The sequence below is a fragment of the Monopterus albus genome, unplaced genomic scaffold (genome assembly GCF_001952655.1).
Source record: "Monopterus albus unplaced genomic scaffold, M_albus_1.0 scaffold30.1, whole genome shotgun sequence".
Classification (NCBI taxonomy): Eukaryota; Metazoa; Chordata; class Actinopteri; order Synbranchiformes; family Synbranchidae; genus Monopterus; species Monopterus albus.
In genome coordinates, this window is record NW_018127910.1 from 1384049 (window position 1) to 1397511 (window position 13463).

General features: G+C 41.6%; 1 protein-coding gene across 6 annotated transcripts in view; it reads right to left on the reverse strand.

Annotated features, from left to right (window-relative positions):
- The window catches only part of LOC109958090 (FERM, RhoGEF and pleckstrin domain-containing protein 1-like), a 48696-nt gene extending 45461 nt beyond the window's left edge, over nt 1-3235 (reverse strand). For 2 of the 6 annotated variants that reach the window (XM_020596447.1, XM_020596444.1), the window contains exon 1: nt 1676-1743. The gene's annotated coding sequence lies outside the window, so the exon portion shown is untranslated. Of the gene's footprint in view, nt 1-1415; nt 1478-1675; nt 1744-2100 lie in introns of those variants that run through there. The other 4 variants (XM_020596443.1, XM_020596445.1, XM_020596442.1 and 1 more) reach the window with 4 other exon arrangements.
- Between the last annotated feature and the right edge of the window lie 10228 nt (nt 3236-13463).

Here is a 13463-nt window from a genome sequence, read left to right on the forward strand (position 1 = left end):
CACATCCAGCTATTGGACGGTGCCATATGAAATTCAAATATAGTCAGAGGTCCAGAATCAGCAATGATCTGCGGTGCCACTCGGCCCGTGTTTGTTCCAGACAGCGTAATGTTTAAACACAGTTGTGGACTCATTCGCCGTGGGCTGACACATGAGCAGATCCACCCCCGATGTGTCCACAGCCAGATCCCTCTGGGCTGTGCTGCCCTGCTTAATTCTCTCTTCACTGTGCATTCCAGCAGGCTGAGGTCACGCCGGGACCTCACCAAGCGGTTCATCAGAGCACTGAGGCCAGTGGGCAGCTGCTCAGCTGTTGTAGAGGTGAATGGCTGCTGCCAATTTTTAAGATGAACGCTGAATAAGGCATTTCAAAGGAGTGGATAATGTAATCCAGCCAAGTGCAGGGACAAAACAGACCAGGGCAGCAGATACACTAAATTCTGTCTCATAATGGTCTGCCTGATCCTTAGGAGAGGAACATAGAAGGTTTTCAGCCAAATACTGCAGACTGAAGTTGGAGGGGATTGGATGAATCAGATGCCTAAAAGCAGACTAGTGGGGTTGCAATGACTTATGGTTTTTCATTATTGATTAATCTGTCAATCATTTTTGCAACTCAGTTTAATCATTAACTCTGTAAAGGGCTGGAAAATTGTGAAAAAATGCATCCTTACTTCTGAATGTTTCTTTAAATAGTTTTTTGCCCAACCAACAGTCAAAAAGCAGTGACAATGAATACACAGTAACATGGAAAAGCAGCAAATCTTCCTATTTTGAAAGCAACAAGTGAATATTTGTCAGCTCGATAGAACTGGATTATCAAGAATTTTTTGGTAACTATTGATTAATAAATGACTTGCCTAATCATTTCAGCATTGCTAACTAGGGCATCAGTACTTGGTTGCATTTTGGAGCTGGTTCCAATTATGTGAATTAGTCTGCCTCCAAGGCAAACCAATATCTGCTATCTTTTTACTTAACAGAAAGTCTTTTGTAATTCAGCTAATCAAAAAAAATATCATCCACATTTTTAACATTTTAGAGTCAATCTTGGACTTAGTTTTGGGAACTTATTCAAAACTTTGGTTACATGTAAGTGTTTTTTATAAAAAGATTATCCACAAACTCATGTTTAATATGTTGCTATTATGTATGGACACAGGGTATGTATGGGGCATGGACACAGGCATCATCTTTAATTCAAGCCCAGCCATTTATGACACTTGATCCTCACACTGCCATCAAACAGTGGCCCGTTGCATGATTACTGGCAAGTGCTGCATATCTAGTCTGTGAATTCACCTCCTATATGCCCTGCACTTGCATGCCATGTAACCAGACACTCTTCAAACAAAGCACCAATGGAACAGAGTGCAGTGAAAGCATAGACAGTGATTATTTCAGCCCACACAAACCTTGTCCTGCACCAAGGATCATGAATCAACCAGTCGTGAGTCTCTGAATAGGTAACTCAGGTCCAAACAAACACACAAAGCTGACACCGATTGTATAAATGGCATGCTGTTCCCAGGGCCACAGACACGCCCACAACACAATGCCACAGGGATGTTTGCAGACCTCTGAGTGTTTCTAAGGGTAAACCACTGTGCCTTTGAACTTGTTTGCTTGAAATTCCCCACAGGAGTGCAACACTAAGCTGTGACTATTGGCTTACAGAGTCTCTGGGTTGTAACAGCGGCTCCTAAGTGTGCAGGGGGCACACAGGGGCCCTTCAGTGCAGTCCAGTGCTGCACAGCTGGAATCCTTTAGTGACAGCAGACTGCCCAGAGGTTGGAGCTGATACAGCCAGCTGTGTACCTGCAGGAAGCTTCAAAATAAAAGCAAAAAAGAAAAATCTGAATTTCCACCGTGCTCTGGAACACACACTAGTACCTGGGTGTGGCTGGTAAATTGCTGCAAGTTCCCACTATACTACTGGCAACGTGACATGTGCTCATCAAGTGAAAAGAATGACAACCAACAGGAGACATGGCTGTTGTAAGAGCCGGGCTGCCATTTAAAAGCCTCTGCTAGGGGAAACCTGAACGATGACTGAGAACACTGGACAGAAAATGGTGAAATCCAGCGCTCATGGCTCACCTTACACGTTGTGGCAGTGTGGTCACACGAGTAACGAAATGTAGGTTATTACAGCATGCTGGTGTAATCTCCAGGACGTTATCAGCAGCGCAGCGGATGCGACATTAACGCACCGAATGGACTCTGGAAACTAAGTCGCCGGCGTAAAACGCGCACTTCTCCGCGACATTTCCATCATTTAAATGTCACACGGGGACATGATGCGTTTTACAGCTATGAAACAGAAGAGACTGCAGCGTCTTGCACACAGCTAAAGGCGTGCAAAGCAACCCACAGCGGAGGACAGACAGGACACTTAACTGGCTGCATATGAGGATTTTCCCACAGTGATACTTATTTACCATGCTCGAAATCCAAGGGATCACAAAACAACACGGCAAAGATACTCGCAGGACTTACCCCTAATCTCTTCAAACAAGTTGAATCACTTCCTTTCAGAGCGCACACACACGCACAGAGAGAGAGAGAGAGAGAGGACTTGCTTGCACGATTCTTACCCCTTCTCTCGAAATGCGGACTTATCCACAGGTATGTATGTCCCAGCTGAAAGGAGATACTGCATCCACGTCCAGCCGTGGTGGAAAAAAGAAAGCTCAGGTAGGGTTTAGATGCTGCTTGTACCGGAGAAGAGGCGTTTTGCGGTCACCATGGCGGACGACTGGGTGAGTGTGCCTGGGAGAGACGGGATTACACTGAACCTAGCGGCAGATCCACTCCCGGTGCCTTTACTCAGACACCTCCTTCATTGTGCAGCTCCTCCACCTTCTCAGCACAGGGACGCCGAAGAGCAATAGCACCATCTAGCGACGGCAGCTGGTACAGACTCGTTCACGCATTAGAGGACAGTGTTTCAAGGTTTGAATCGATATACAGTATACAGTACTTGGTAAAATGTGCTTAAATAATCTAAAGGAGGAGTACTTGTTTAGCAGAGCACCGGTCCCAGTGAATGATATAATAGCCTAATTAAGCAGTCTTGGCAAGACTGAAGAACAAAAGGTCAAAGTACTGTGAATAGTGACAACCCACAGCTACTGTAGCCTAAGAGTACTAGGCCTCAACAGTTTTGTGTTTGTGCAGTCGTGTAATTGTTGTTTTTAATTTACACCTGCCTTTGTGTATGAAAATGTGTTATAGGCCTGTAAATAAACTTGCCTTGACTAATATTGATGCATCAGTGTGTAAGCAGCATTAGATTTCTATATAGTTCAATGGCTTCCGGCCTAGGGTTCAGATTCTTTCAATGGGTCAGAACAAGAATCTTAACTGAGATGATTAGTGGGGAAGGACAGAAGAAAAAGTTGTGCCTCAAAAATGTGTAACCCCCTAACCTTTTTTTCATCTATTTGTGGTGGCTTTGTATTACTGTGCTCACTTCATGCTGAGGTTCTGGTACAGGGGCTCTGGGCCTGGTCCATATAATACTCCATCTTATAAGCCTTAATGAACCTTCAGAGTGCAGCTGGTAGGGGAGACACCAAGTGGGGCCAACCTGATTGCAGGATACCAGACTTGATCACCCCTCTGGCTCCACACCTAGACTCATCAATCAGCCTACAGTATTAACAGTTTATTGTCTAAATCAAGGAAATACTGAGATGCAAAGCCCATCTCTTCCCATTGCTAAGTGTTCATTTAGTTTGTTTTCTCTGGTTTATGGATGTTGTCCTGTGGCTTTTGCTGGGACTGGTGCATCCACATGGCCCACTCCTTTGTGCATGTAGCTACTTGAAGGGACAGGGATAAAAGACAAGCAGTCTAGTAGAAAGCTAAGACTCTTGTCTCTGTTTCATGTCTGCTTTTGTGTTCGCCCACCTTCTTACTGGCAGGAAGAGAAGTCTCCTACGCCTTAGTGGTGTAGGACTGTAGATGTTGAAATCACACTTGGTGTCTTGGCAGCTTCAGTAGCCCTCTGGAGACGCTGACTTGGAACTGAAGTAAAAATGAACATTTCAGCGAGAGTGTGTACACAAGTGAGAGCTGCAGAGAGAAAAAGAAACCAGGCAAGTGACAATACTGTGTTGGATTAGTTATGTAAACGTTTGTTCCACAAACTGATTTCTAATCCAGTTATGTAATATAAAATACAATTACCACTTCACACTGATCACCACAGGGAGAAGAAATACAAAGAATAATTAGGTTCTTATACTGTCTCAACAGTAAGGTGTGTTTTCTTGACAGAATCTGGTTTCCATTCAGGTCACTATACATTTATCCCATAAATTAATATCATCAGAACATTTTAACCTTTAAAACTAAATGTAGCACTCTTGTTTTTTTTCTGCACATTGTATTTAAAGTTTTAAAGGGAGGCACCACAAGGCTAGATCTACTGCTTAGGGGCCATAAATTAACTGCTGGGCCCCTGTTAACATACACTTTCTCCCACTCTGAGCCATGTGTTTCTAAACTGGATAACTATCTGTTCCCAGATCTGCTGTGTTGCATTTGAGTAATTTTAGGACCACGTAACATGTACACAAAACAGAAGTAATGTAGGTGTTAACAGATGATGACATACAGTACACCTCATAGTGCCTCTTCAACACAGAGACCCAGCAAACAGATTATGACATACAGTACACCTTCTAGTGCCTCTTCAACACAGAGACCCAGCATCAGGCAGCCAAGCACCTTTAGCTCCTTATAATGGCAACTGATATTGTATTTAGTGGTGCATATTCCCAAACCAAAGAGCAGGTAAATTGGCAAAAACTAAGTGACACACAGTAATCTGAGAGCCTTCTGGGTCTCTGGAGGTTTTGTGCCAATAAATATCTACCAAGATACAGTATATATGTATCTACCAGGTTACACTGAACTCCTATCATATCCAGTGATGTATCTATATTAACACAATTGTTCTACCATTAAACCAAAGGATATTGTCAAAACCCCTCCTCATCGCTATATTTTAACATGTAGGTGTAAATGAAAATGCATCTGAAAGGGTATATATAAAGGTGATGTCATCCTTATACACAAACTTTTACAGCATTTAGCCAATTAAATAAGAATATATTGATGCAGTCTTACACCTACTCTTTCTGAAACACCTTCAACATTTTATTACTTGTTTTCATCTATGTTTAACAACAAAAGCAGGTGCAGTCTCAGAGAAATTGATAGGTAAATATTTATGAAGTGCATATGGTCTCAGCAGGTTCTCCATCCTTGACAATCGTTTATTATAAGAACAGCCAAACAAGGATCCAAAAGCAAGAAGTAGATGTGGAAACTTCAAGCCAAGTATTTTAAACCACAAGTTTAAAATTTCTCTCACACTTTCAATCACAAAATGTAGACGCAGTGTTTCTCTAGTGATAATCCATCAGAGTGTGTACTGTACTGCTACATATGGGCACTGTCATGAGCCAGGTACCAGATGTCAGCCAAATATCAACGTTATCTTAATGGTGAACATCTAGTATCTCTGCATCACCGTCATTTGACAACCCAAACACAAGCTCCAAGCTTTTCCATATATCAAGGTCTTCAGCTGTCATGAACTTGATTCTGCTGTTTCCATGGCACTTTCTAAACTGTCTTTTGTTTAATCTTGACAAGTTTGAGACTGATAAATAGTCCAGTGATCTATTTATTGCTCCTGAAAGGCACTCACTTTAAAAAGTGATGGAAGATGGAAATGAGATCCAGTTTCTCTTTTAATCTCTGTTGCATCTCCTGTCCTGTCATGATTTCCTAGTGTTGTTCAAATGGCAGGTCATCAGGGCCAGAGTTAGACTTTTACATTTTACCAACTCCCACTGTTCCAGTCAGTCTGGAGCATGTCTGATTGCCTTTGCTGCCAGATTTGGCTCACTTAAAACATACTGAACTGACTATGAATATAAATAACAATTATAAAAAGTGAATGGATATATCATTACAGCAAGATTTTACTGAAATCAGTAACATTTATGTTTGTTTTTATAGTGGTTGAATCACATGCTAATTAGCTTTTAACATCACTGATCAAAGAGTACACTTTCCTACAGTCCCCAAAAGGTCATTTTCTCTTCTGTGTTTCCAAAACAAGTTGCTACTGAATCACAAAGTTTAAAAGCATTGAATGAACACGCATAACATTTTATTGCTAATTATGGAATCAACCAGTGATTATCATCAGCAGGTGCAATTACAATGCCTGTCTTGAGACGTTTTACATGTTGGTGTCCTTCCTAAACAGATGCTTAATAGAGGTGAAGTCAAACATCTGTGGAAATGTGCAAGTAAGGTGGAGAGTTGTTACAGCTGAACAAACAAAGGCAGGGAATCTATTTTGTACAGAGAGACCATCCAAGGCTCAGGAATCGGACTTCCTCTCCTTAGATATGAGCATCATGGAGGTCCTGTGCAGCCCCCACCACCACCACCTCAGCACAAGACAAACTGTAAAATTGTCGTTCTATGGATATGAGTTTAGATGAATGTAGTTGTTCGAGTCTATTTGCTAGTTTTCTGTTTGAATAATTTAGGCCAAAAGTACTTTTTCTCCAGGGAACAGTGGAAATTCTCTGCAGGACTCCAATCACATGCCCATAAAAGGATGTTTGTCAGATTTATATACTCTGGTTGTGTGTTTATAAAATATTATTTTTATCCTTTATTCTCCTGTATTTATATCTGAGTCAAGAGAAAATGCTTATCTTTTTTATTTATTATTTTTTGTCAGCCTGGGAGCATTTTGTTTGATCCCACATGTAGGAAAACACAAAATCTTGCAGCTGTTGTATAAATCCATCTAATTAGAATTAGAATTTCAGATGACAGATGGTATAGATTTGAGCCCTGCAGTCTGTGAGAACAATTTCATCACACTTGTCAATATGTAATACAGAAATATCCATCATTTTACAAGAAACAGTGAGTCACTTGCTGTTAGCTTCTCTCCATCCTCAAGGGATTAGTTGGACTAGTCGTAAAATGTATTTTATCTTTTAGACCAATCAGGTGGTGAAACTGAGATGAACGAGGAAGGAGTTCTGTCACAAGGGAATATTCTGACCCCTTAACCCTGGGAAAATCACAGCATGCCATAAAACACATACACAAATGATACATGAGGATCTCACTGATGACCACAGCATCAAATTCAAAATGATCTGAATGAAATCAGCAGCTTGAGTTTAGTGACTCACTTATCCCAGGGACTGCAGGTTTGGCTCCTCTATATGTGGCTGTGCAGATATGGATGAAATAACAAATGCACCTGTAAAGTTGGCACATCTGTCTCTTATCTGTCATCTATACATTTAAGAAGGAGAGATCAAAAGGACAAGAATAACCAAATGTACGGTGTTAAGCAACAGAAATTTTATTTTGGCGATTAGACCCCTGCGATGTGAAGCGTCTTCATTAGGTGTAGGTCTGCATGAAGAGGAGATAGGATGATCCCCAGAGTTTGGACGTTGGTGGTGGTTTGGAGCAATTCAATTCACTTTATTTGTATAGTGTCAAATGATAAGAACATTGTCTCAAGGCATAGTAAGTTCTAGACCTTACAGTATTATAGAGAGAAAACCAACAAGCCACCCCTTGAGCAAGCACTTGGCAAGAGTGGAATGGAAGAAAAGCTCTGACTGACTGCCTCTTGGTAGACAGACTTCTGCTTGTTCCGCAGGGACTTCCAGCTACAGCTCCAGCAGAAAGGTACAGGGGAGAAAGAGAGAGCCACACACTACGGGAGAGAGGAGACAAAGTTAATGACATGCACTGGTGACATAAATGCATGGAGGCTATGGTACTCTCTGGCACACAAAAGTTGCAGTGTACCAACAAGCTGTTTCCTGTCCCCACCAGAGAAACCGACGTGGGATGCTATGACACAGAAGCTGTCGCATATAGCTCATGTGGGGATACGTTTGGCAGTATCATATGTAGATGGGGTTGTTATCAGAGCTTTATTATGCAGTAGACGCGATACCAGCTGGGAGTGTGTATGGGGTTCTTGGGAGGGAGCAGGTCTGGCAGAGACAGACAACTCAGAAGGCTCTAAATAAACTCTGGGACTCTCACTTTGGGTGTATTTGCCTTATTTTTCATGATGAGGTGATGAGAATGACAGAAGTGACTATTAAAACTGGATTGTCAAGTGTACAGGTTGACACTGTGGTGAATTATTATTCCAGCAATGGCTGTTGCCTGTCCAGAGCCATAAAATGTCAACAATTACCAAAATAGTTGGTTGTTAGTAAATAGATATTTCATAAATATGTTTTGTGTGTAAAATCTTAATTCATAAAAATGTTTAAATTACTGTAGGTTGCTGCTCATTCAGTTTTTTTGACCATGTGTAACACTGACCTGTATGCAAAGTCACCAGACGCCTTCAGAAATCTGGGAGTGTGTTTGTAAGAAACAAACAACATGCATCATTAAACTGTTGAATCACTTCTTGAACTTCTCCTGGTAAATTTGCCTTAAGTAGCAATACATTCTAAGGCTCCTCAATGACTTTAATATTACGTTGCTGCTATTTTGTCATCTATTTAGGATTGTTTTACAGCCAGAATATATCCTTTTATTTCCATATGGCCATCATAGATAAGACCTTTTAATCGTGGGTTTAAAAAACCATGAAGGTAGCAGTGTGCAGAGCTTCTGATAGTACCCCCAGGAGTCATCAAAGTCTTAATAACATGACTGCTGGAGCTTTAAAATGACCTTATAAAATGCTATTTTCCGTCTCTAGGCATTACTCTCATGTTATCACAAGTTACAATTATTAAATTAAAAACAAGGCAGAAAACTAAAGGCAACAATTAAAAACACTTGACTTGCCCTTTATCACTTGCTAGATGGAAATCCAAGCATATAATGTGGCTGTGAAACCATTACCAGTTGCTGCTAATGGCAACATGGATTATGACATGTATTCAGGGAAGGAATTTGTTCTTGTTGTTTGCACAGATCACCCCCCTCCACATACAGACTCCCCTGTTACAGCTGCAAATTAGACTGTGAAATTGGCAACTCATGTGTTGCCATCTGGTTGCCATGACACCAGGTTATTAGGCCTTCTGACCGTCTAGCTTGCCTTGTTTGTTTCGTCTTCCCCCTCCTGCACTTCAACACAGTTTCCAATATAAAAAGCTTGTGACGGGGGGTGAGGTGGGGTTAAATTTGTTTAGTGCTACAAATCTCTTTTCATTGGTTCATATACCTATTTACCTGTTCACCTATTGTTGGAGGAGAAGTTCAAATTAATGCTGTTGCAGTTTGTCCTGCTGTCCACTTTCATATTCTGGCTTGAACATGTCAGGTAGGATTTGAGGTATTTTCATTGTTGAAAATGAATCTTATTTGTCAGTGTTTCTTGTTTATGCGTTGTACTGGCGTCCTGACCGATCTTGTGCCGAAAATGTTCCCCTGTTGAGATGTTTCCCCTGTTCAAAACTTGGTTTCATGTAGTGCCCCCCCCCCTCAGTAGTTGTGGTTAGGATAATGTTAGGATTCAAGTTAGGGGAAACACATCTCGTTGGGGAAACAAATTTCGACACAACACCAGCAACAGTCGTGTGCGTTCACAAACTATCCTCTCATTTTCAGGAGGAGGATCTCAGGTTTTGTCGCTCTGAAATAATTACAGACTCTCTGGAGTTATGATAGGTGCAAAGCTAATCTAGAGGTACCCAAAATTAAAAATTGAAGGGCTGGAAATGAACACGCCATGGGCTCTTGAAGGCTTCACTGATCAGTGAGGATCAAAGCAATATGAAGGCCCTTTGGTTTGTGCTTCTGAATCTCCATCTTTAAACCTGCTGGACTGGCAGGGTGTTCCTCTATCTGTATCCCACACAGATACCCCAGGGACACGGAGCAGTGAGGGTGAGGATTGTAGTGGTGGCATGATTTGCGTAGCTCCCTCCACCTTTCATCTTGACATTTGACATACTGATGTAGAGGATCTCAGCTGGAACAAACACGGTGTGCTGTGTCACAGCTGCAGTGCCTGTGCCTCTCAGCCCCTGGAGCTGAGAAGAGGTAACAATGAGTCAGCGCCTATTTAATTCATACACCTACACTGTGAAACTCAGGGGGTGTTTTCAGCTGCTTTTATTTTTATTTTCCAGACTGTTCCCACTGAGAATTCAACATCTCACAATGAGTCTTCTTGAAAGTCATTCGTGCTTCAACACTGCTAGGACATGAGGAAAAGGGGAATTGAGGAGCATAGTAACATTTTAAAACACCAGTCCAAGGCATAAACCTGCACAATAACTATTAAGATGATTGCTGTATAGCATTCTGTAATCCATTCTCATTAAACCATTGTCACCCTGAAAAGGATACCGTCATGTTTACATTTATGCAGCTGAAGCCTGCGCACAGAGGTTGTGGTTCTTAATGAACCCCACCGAGACCCCTCACCACTAGGTCCAGCTGTCTGCCCTGTCTCATCAGGGCGGATAAAACACCTCAGCAAACAAGACGGCACAAACAGGCCACACAGGCCCTTCTCCCATTGGCTTACTTGCATCAGGTGACTGAAGGTGGATGTTGACAAGTGCCTCAGAGGAGATGTTGGCACACACACTTCCCCAGCTCTATTAACTGGTGTTTTCCCTCAACAGGCCACTTCTACTCTGCAACAGTGATTCAAAACAGTCTCTAAAATGAGTTCAGAGGCAAGCTAAGGAGAAAAAAAGCTAGAACATAGAGGGATCTGTCACTTTTTGGTAATCAAATCGTAAAACTTTAATCTTCAAATTCAATTTTTAGCTCCCATTTGACAGATAGGATACTCCAAATTTATGTTACCCAAAACTGAAGAATGCATTTAGAACGTTTATAGCGTTTATTTATTAGGTTCTCTTACATTTTTGTTGTGAATCTGATTTATTTTTAATACTCTGCATATCTCTACAATTTTAACCTTTTTTTGTGCCCATAGACTGACAGTTCTCCTGAAGCTAATAGGCCGTCATTCACATGTAGCATTCAAACGTGCAACCTCAAGTTTTCAAATAGACGCCAGTGGCCAACGTTTGCTGAAGTTGGCTAGAGAGGAATGATGATTTGTAACCCCTCTAAGCAATCACTGATTCTTAGTTTCTCGAATTAAGTAAGGAGCCTTCATTAGCTGCACACAGAGCTTTCTGAGACCTTTTTGGGTTGCCATATCTGAGATGTGAGCAGCAATTCAGAGATCTGAAACACACATCTTTGTAAAAATACAGTAAACAACTAATAGGGAGTCAGCTCTGATGACAGTAGAGGAGATTTTGCAGAGATGGAGGCCTCTCACGAAGTGGAGAGATTCTTCCTGTCAACATCTCCCAGCTGTCTTCAGGGCGGCTCAGCTCTACCTGAGAATGAGTCCCACTACACAGCGTGAAGCAGCACAGTGAGTTTTCACTCAGATACGGGCCAGACCCAGGCAGGTAGCACAGTGCCAACCAGAAGGTGGATGCAGTAGTCATGTAAATATTGTTCGTTGCATTCTAAGATAGGTTTTCAAACTGTTGTTGATATTTCTGATGTGCAAATAAATGTCCATAAATCAGAAAAATTACACTCCTTAAATAAAACGCCGGCCATTGTTGTTCAAAAAGGCTTCATCATTAGCAAACTTCAGACCCAAGTGTGAGGAGCTAGCAGACTGTAAACACAAGATGAGAGCTTGCGCAATATCTCGCACACGTGCAGTTGACTCTGTCTCATGCAAATTTCAGAAAAATATGGTCGCTCAGAAACTCTGGGGCAACATAGCTGGGTCTGGGGTTTTGTAACAAAAGAAAATAACAACCCGTCACCCAGTGCAGCAGTGTGTTTCTCTGATGTGTTTTTAATCGTTTTTGAACAACAACGTCCTATGGCACAGACGAACAAGCTAAACTAGGACTGACAGCTGACAGACATTAACTGTGAGTAGAGGCAATTCATTGTCGGTTTTAGTTTCTGTATGAAGTCTGCTGAAAATGCTATTAATATGGAAAATGCCCAGCCTTGTCCTTTAAGAATGTGCCTGAGAAATATCATGTTTAAGTTTTCTTTACTATCAAAGTAATCCAGTGATAGTTGTCTATACAGTGGTGTGAAAAAGTATTTGCCCCCTTACTGATTTCTTATCTTTTTGCATGTTTGTCACACTGTAATGTTTCAGATCGTCAAACAAATTTATATATTAGTCAAAGATAACACAAGTAAACACATCATGCAGTTTTTAAATGAAGGTTTTTATTATTAAGGGAAAACAAAATCCAAAACTATAGAGCCCTGTGTGAACAAGTGTTTGCCCCCCTGTCAAAACACTGGTTTATCGCACCTGAGTTCAATTTCTCTTGCCACACCTGTTCGCAATCAAGAAATCACTTAAATAGGACCTGCCTGACAAAGTGAAGTAGACCAAAAGATCCTCAAAAGCTAGACATCATGCCGAGATCCAAAGAAATTCAAAAACAAATGAGAAAGAGAATAATGGAGCTCTATCAGTCCGGAAAAGGTTATAAAGCCATTTCTAAAGCTTGGGGACTGCAGCGAACCACAGTGAGAGCCATTATCCACAAATGGCGAAAACATGGAACAGTGGAGAACCTTCCCAGGAGTGGCCAGCCGACCAAAATTACCCCAAGAGCGCAGCGACAACTCATCCAAGAGGTCACAAAAGACCCCACAACAACATCCAAAGAACTGCAGGCCTCACTTGCCTCAGTTAAGCTGAGTGTTCATGACTCCACCATAAGAAAGAGACTGGGCAAAAATGGTTTGCATGGCAGAGTTCCAAGACGAAAACCACTGCTGAGCAAAAAGAACATAAAGGCTCGTCTCAGTTTTGCCAGAAAACATCTTGATGATCCCCAAGACTTTTGGGATAATACTCTGTGGACAGACGAGACAAAAGTTGAACTTTTTGGAAGGTGTGTGTCCCATTATGTGTGGCGTAAAAGTAACACCGCATTTCAGAAAAAGAACATCATACCAACAGTAAAATATGGTGGTGGTAGTGGGATGGTCTGGGGCTGTTTTGCTGCTTCAGGCCCTGGAAGACATGCTGCTGCAGTCCCCAAGCTTTAGAAATGGCTTTATAACCTTTTCCGGACTGATAGAGCTCCATTATTCTCTTTCTCATTTGTTTTTGAATTTCTTTGGATCTCGGCATGATGTCTAGCTTTTGAGGATCTTTTGGTCTACTTCACTTTGTCAGGCAGGTCCTATTTAAGTGATTTCTTGATTGCGAACAGGTGTGGCAAGAGAAATTGAACTCAGGTGCGATAAACCAGTGTTTTGACAGGGGGGCAAACACTTGTTCACACAGGGCTTTGTAGTTTTGGATTTTGTTTTCCCTTAATAATAAAAACCTTCATTTAAAAACTGCATGATGTGTTTACTTGTGTTATCTTTGACTAATATATAAA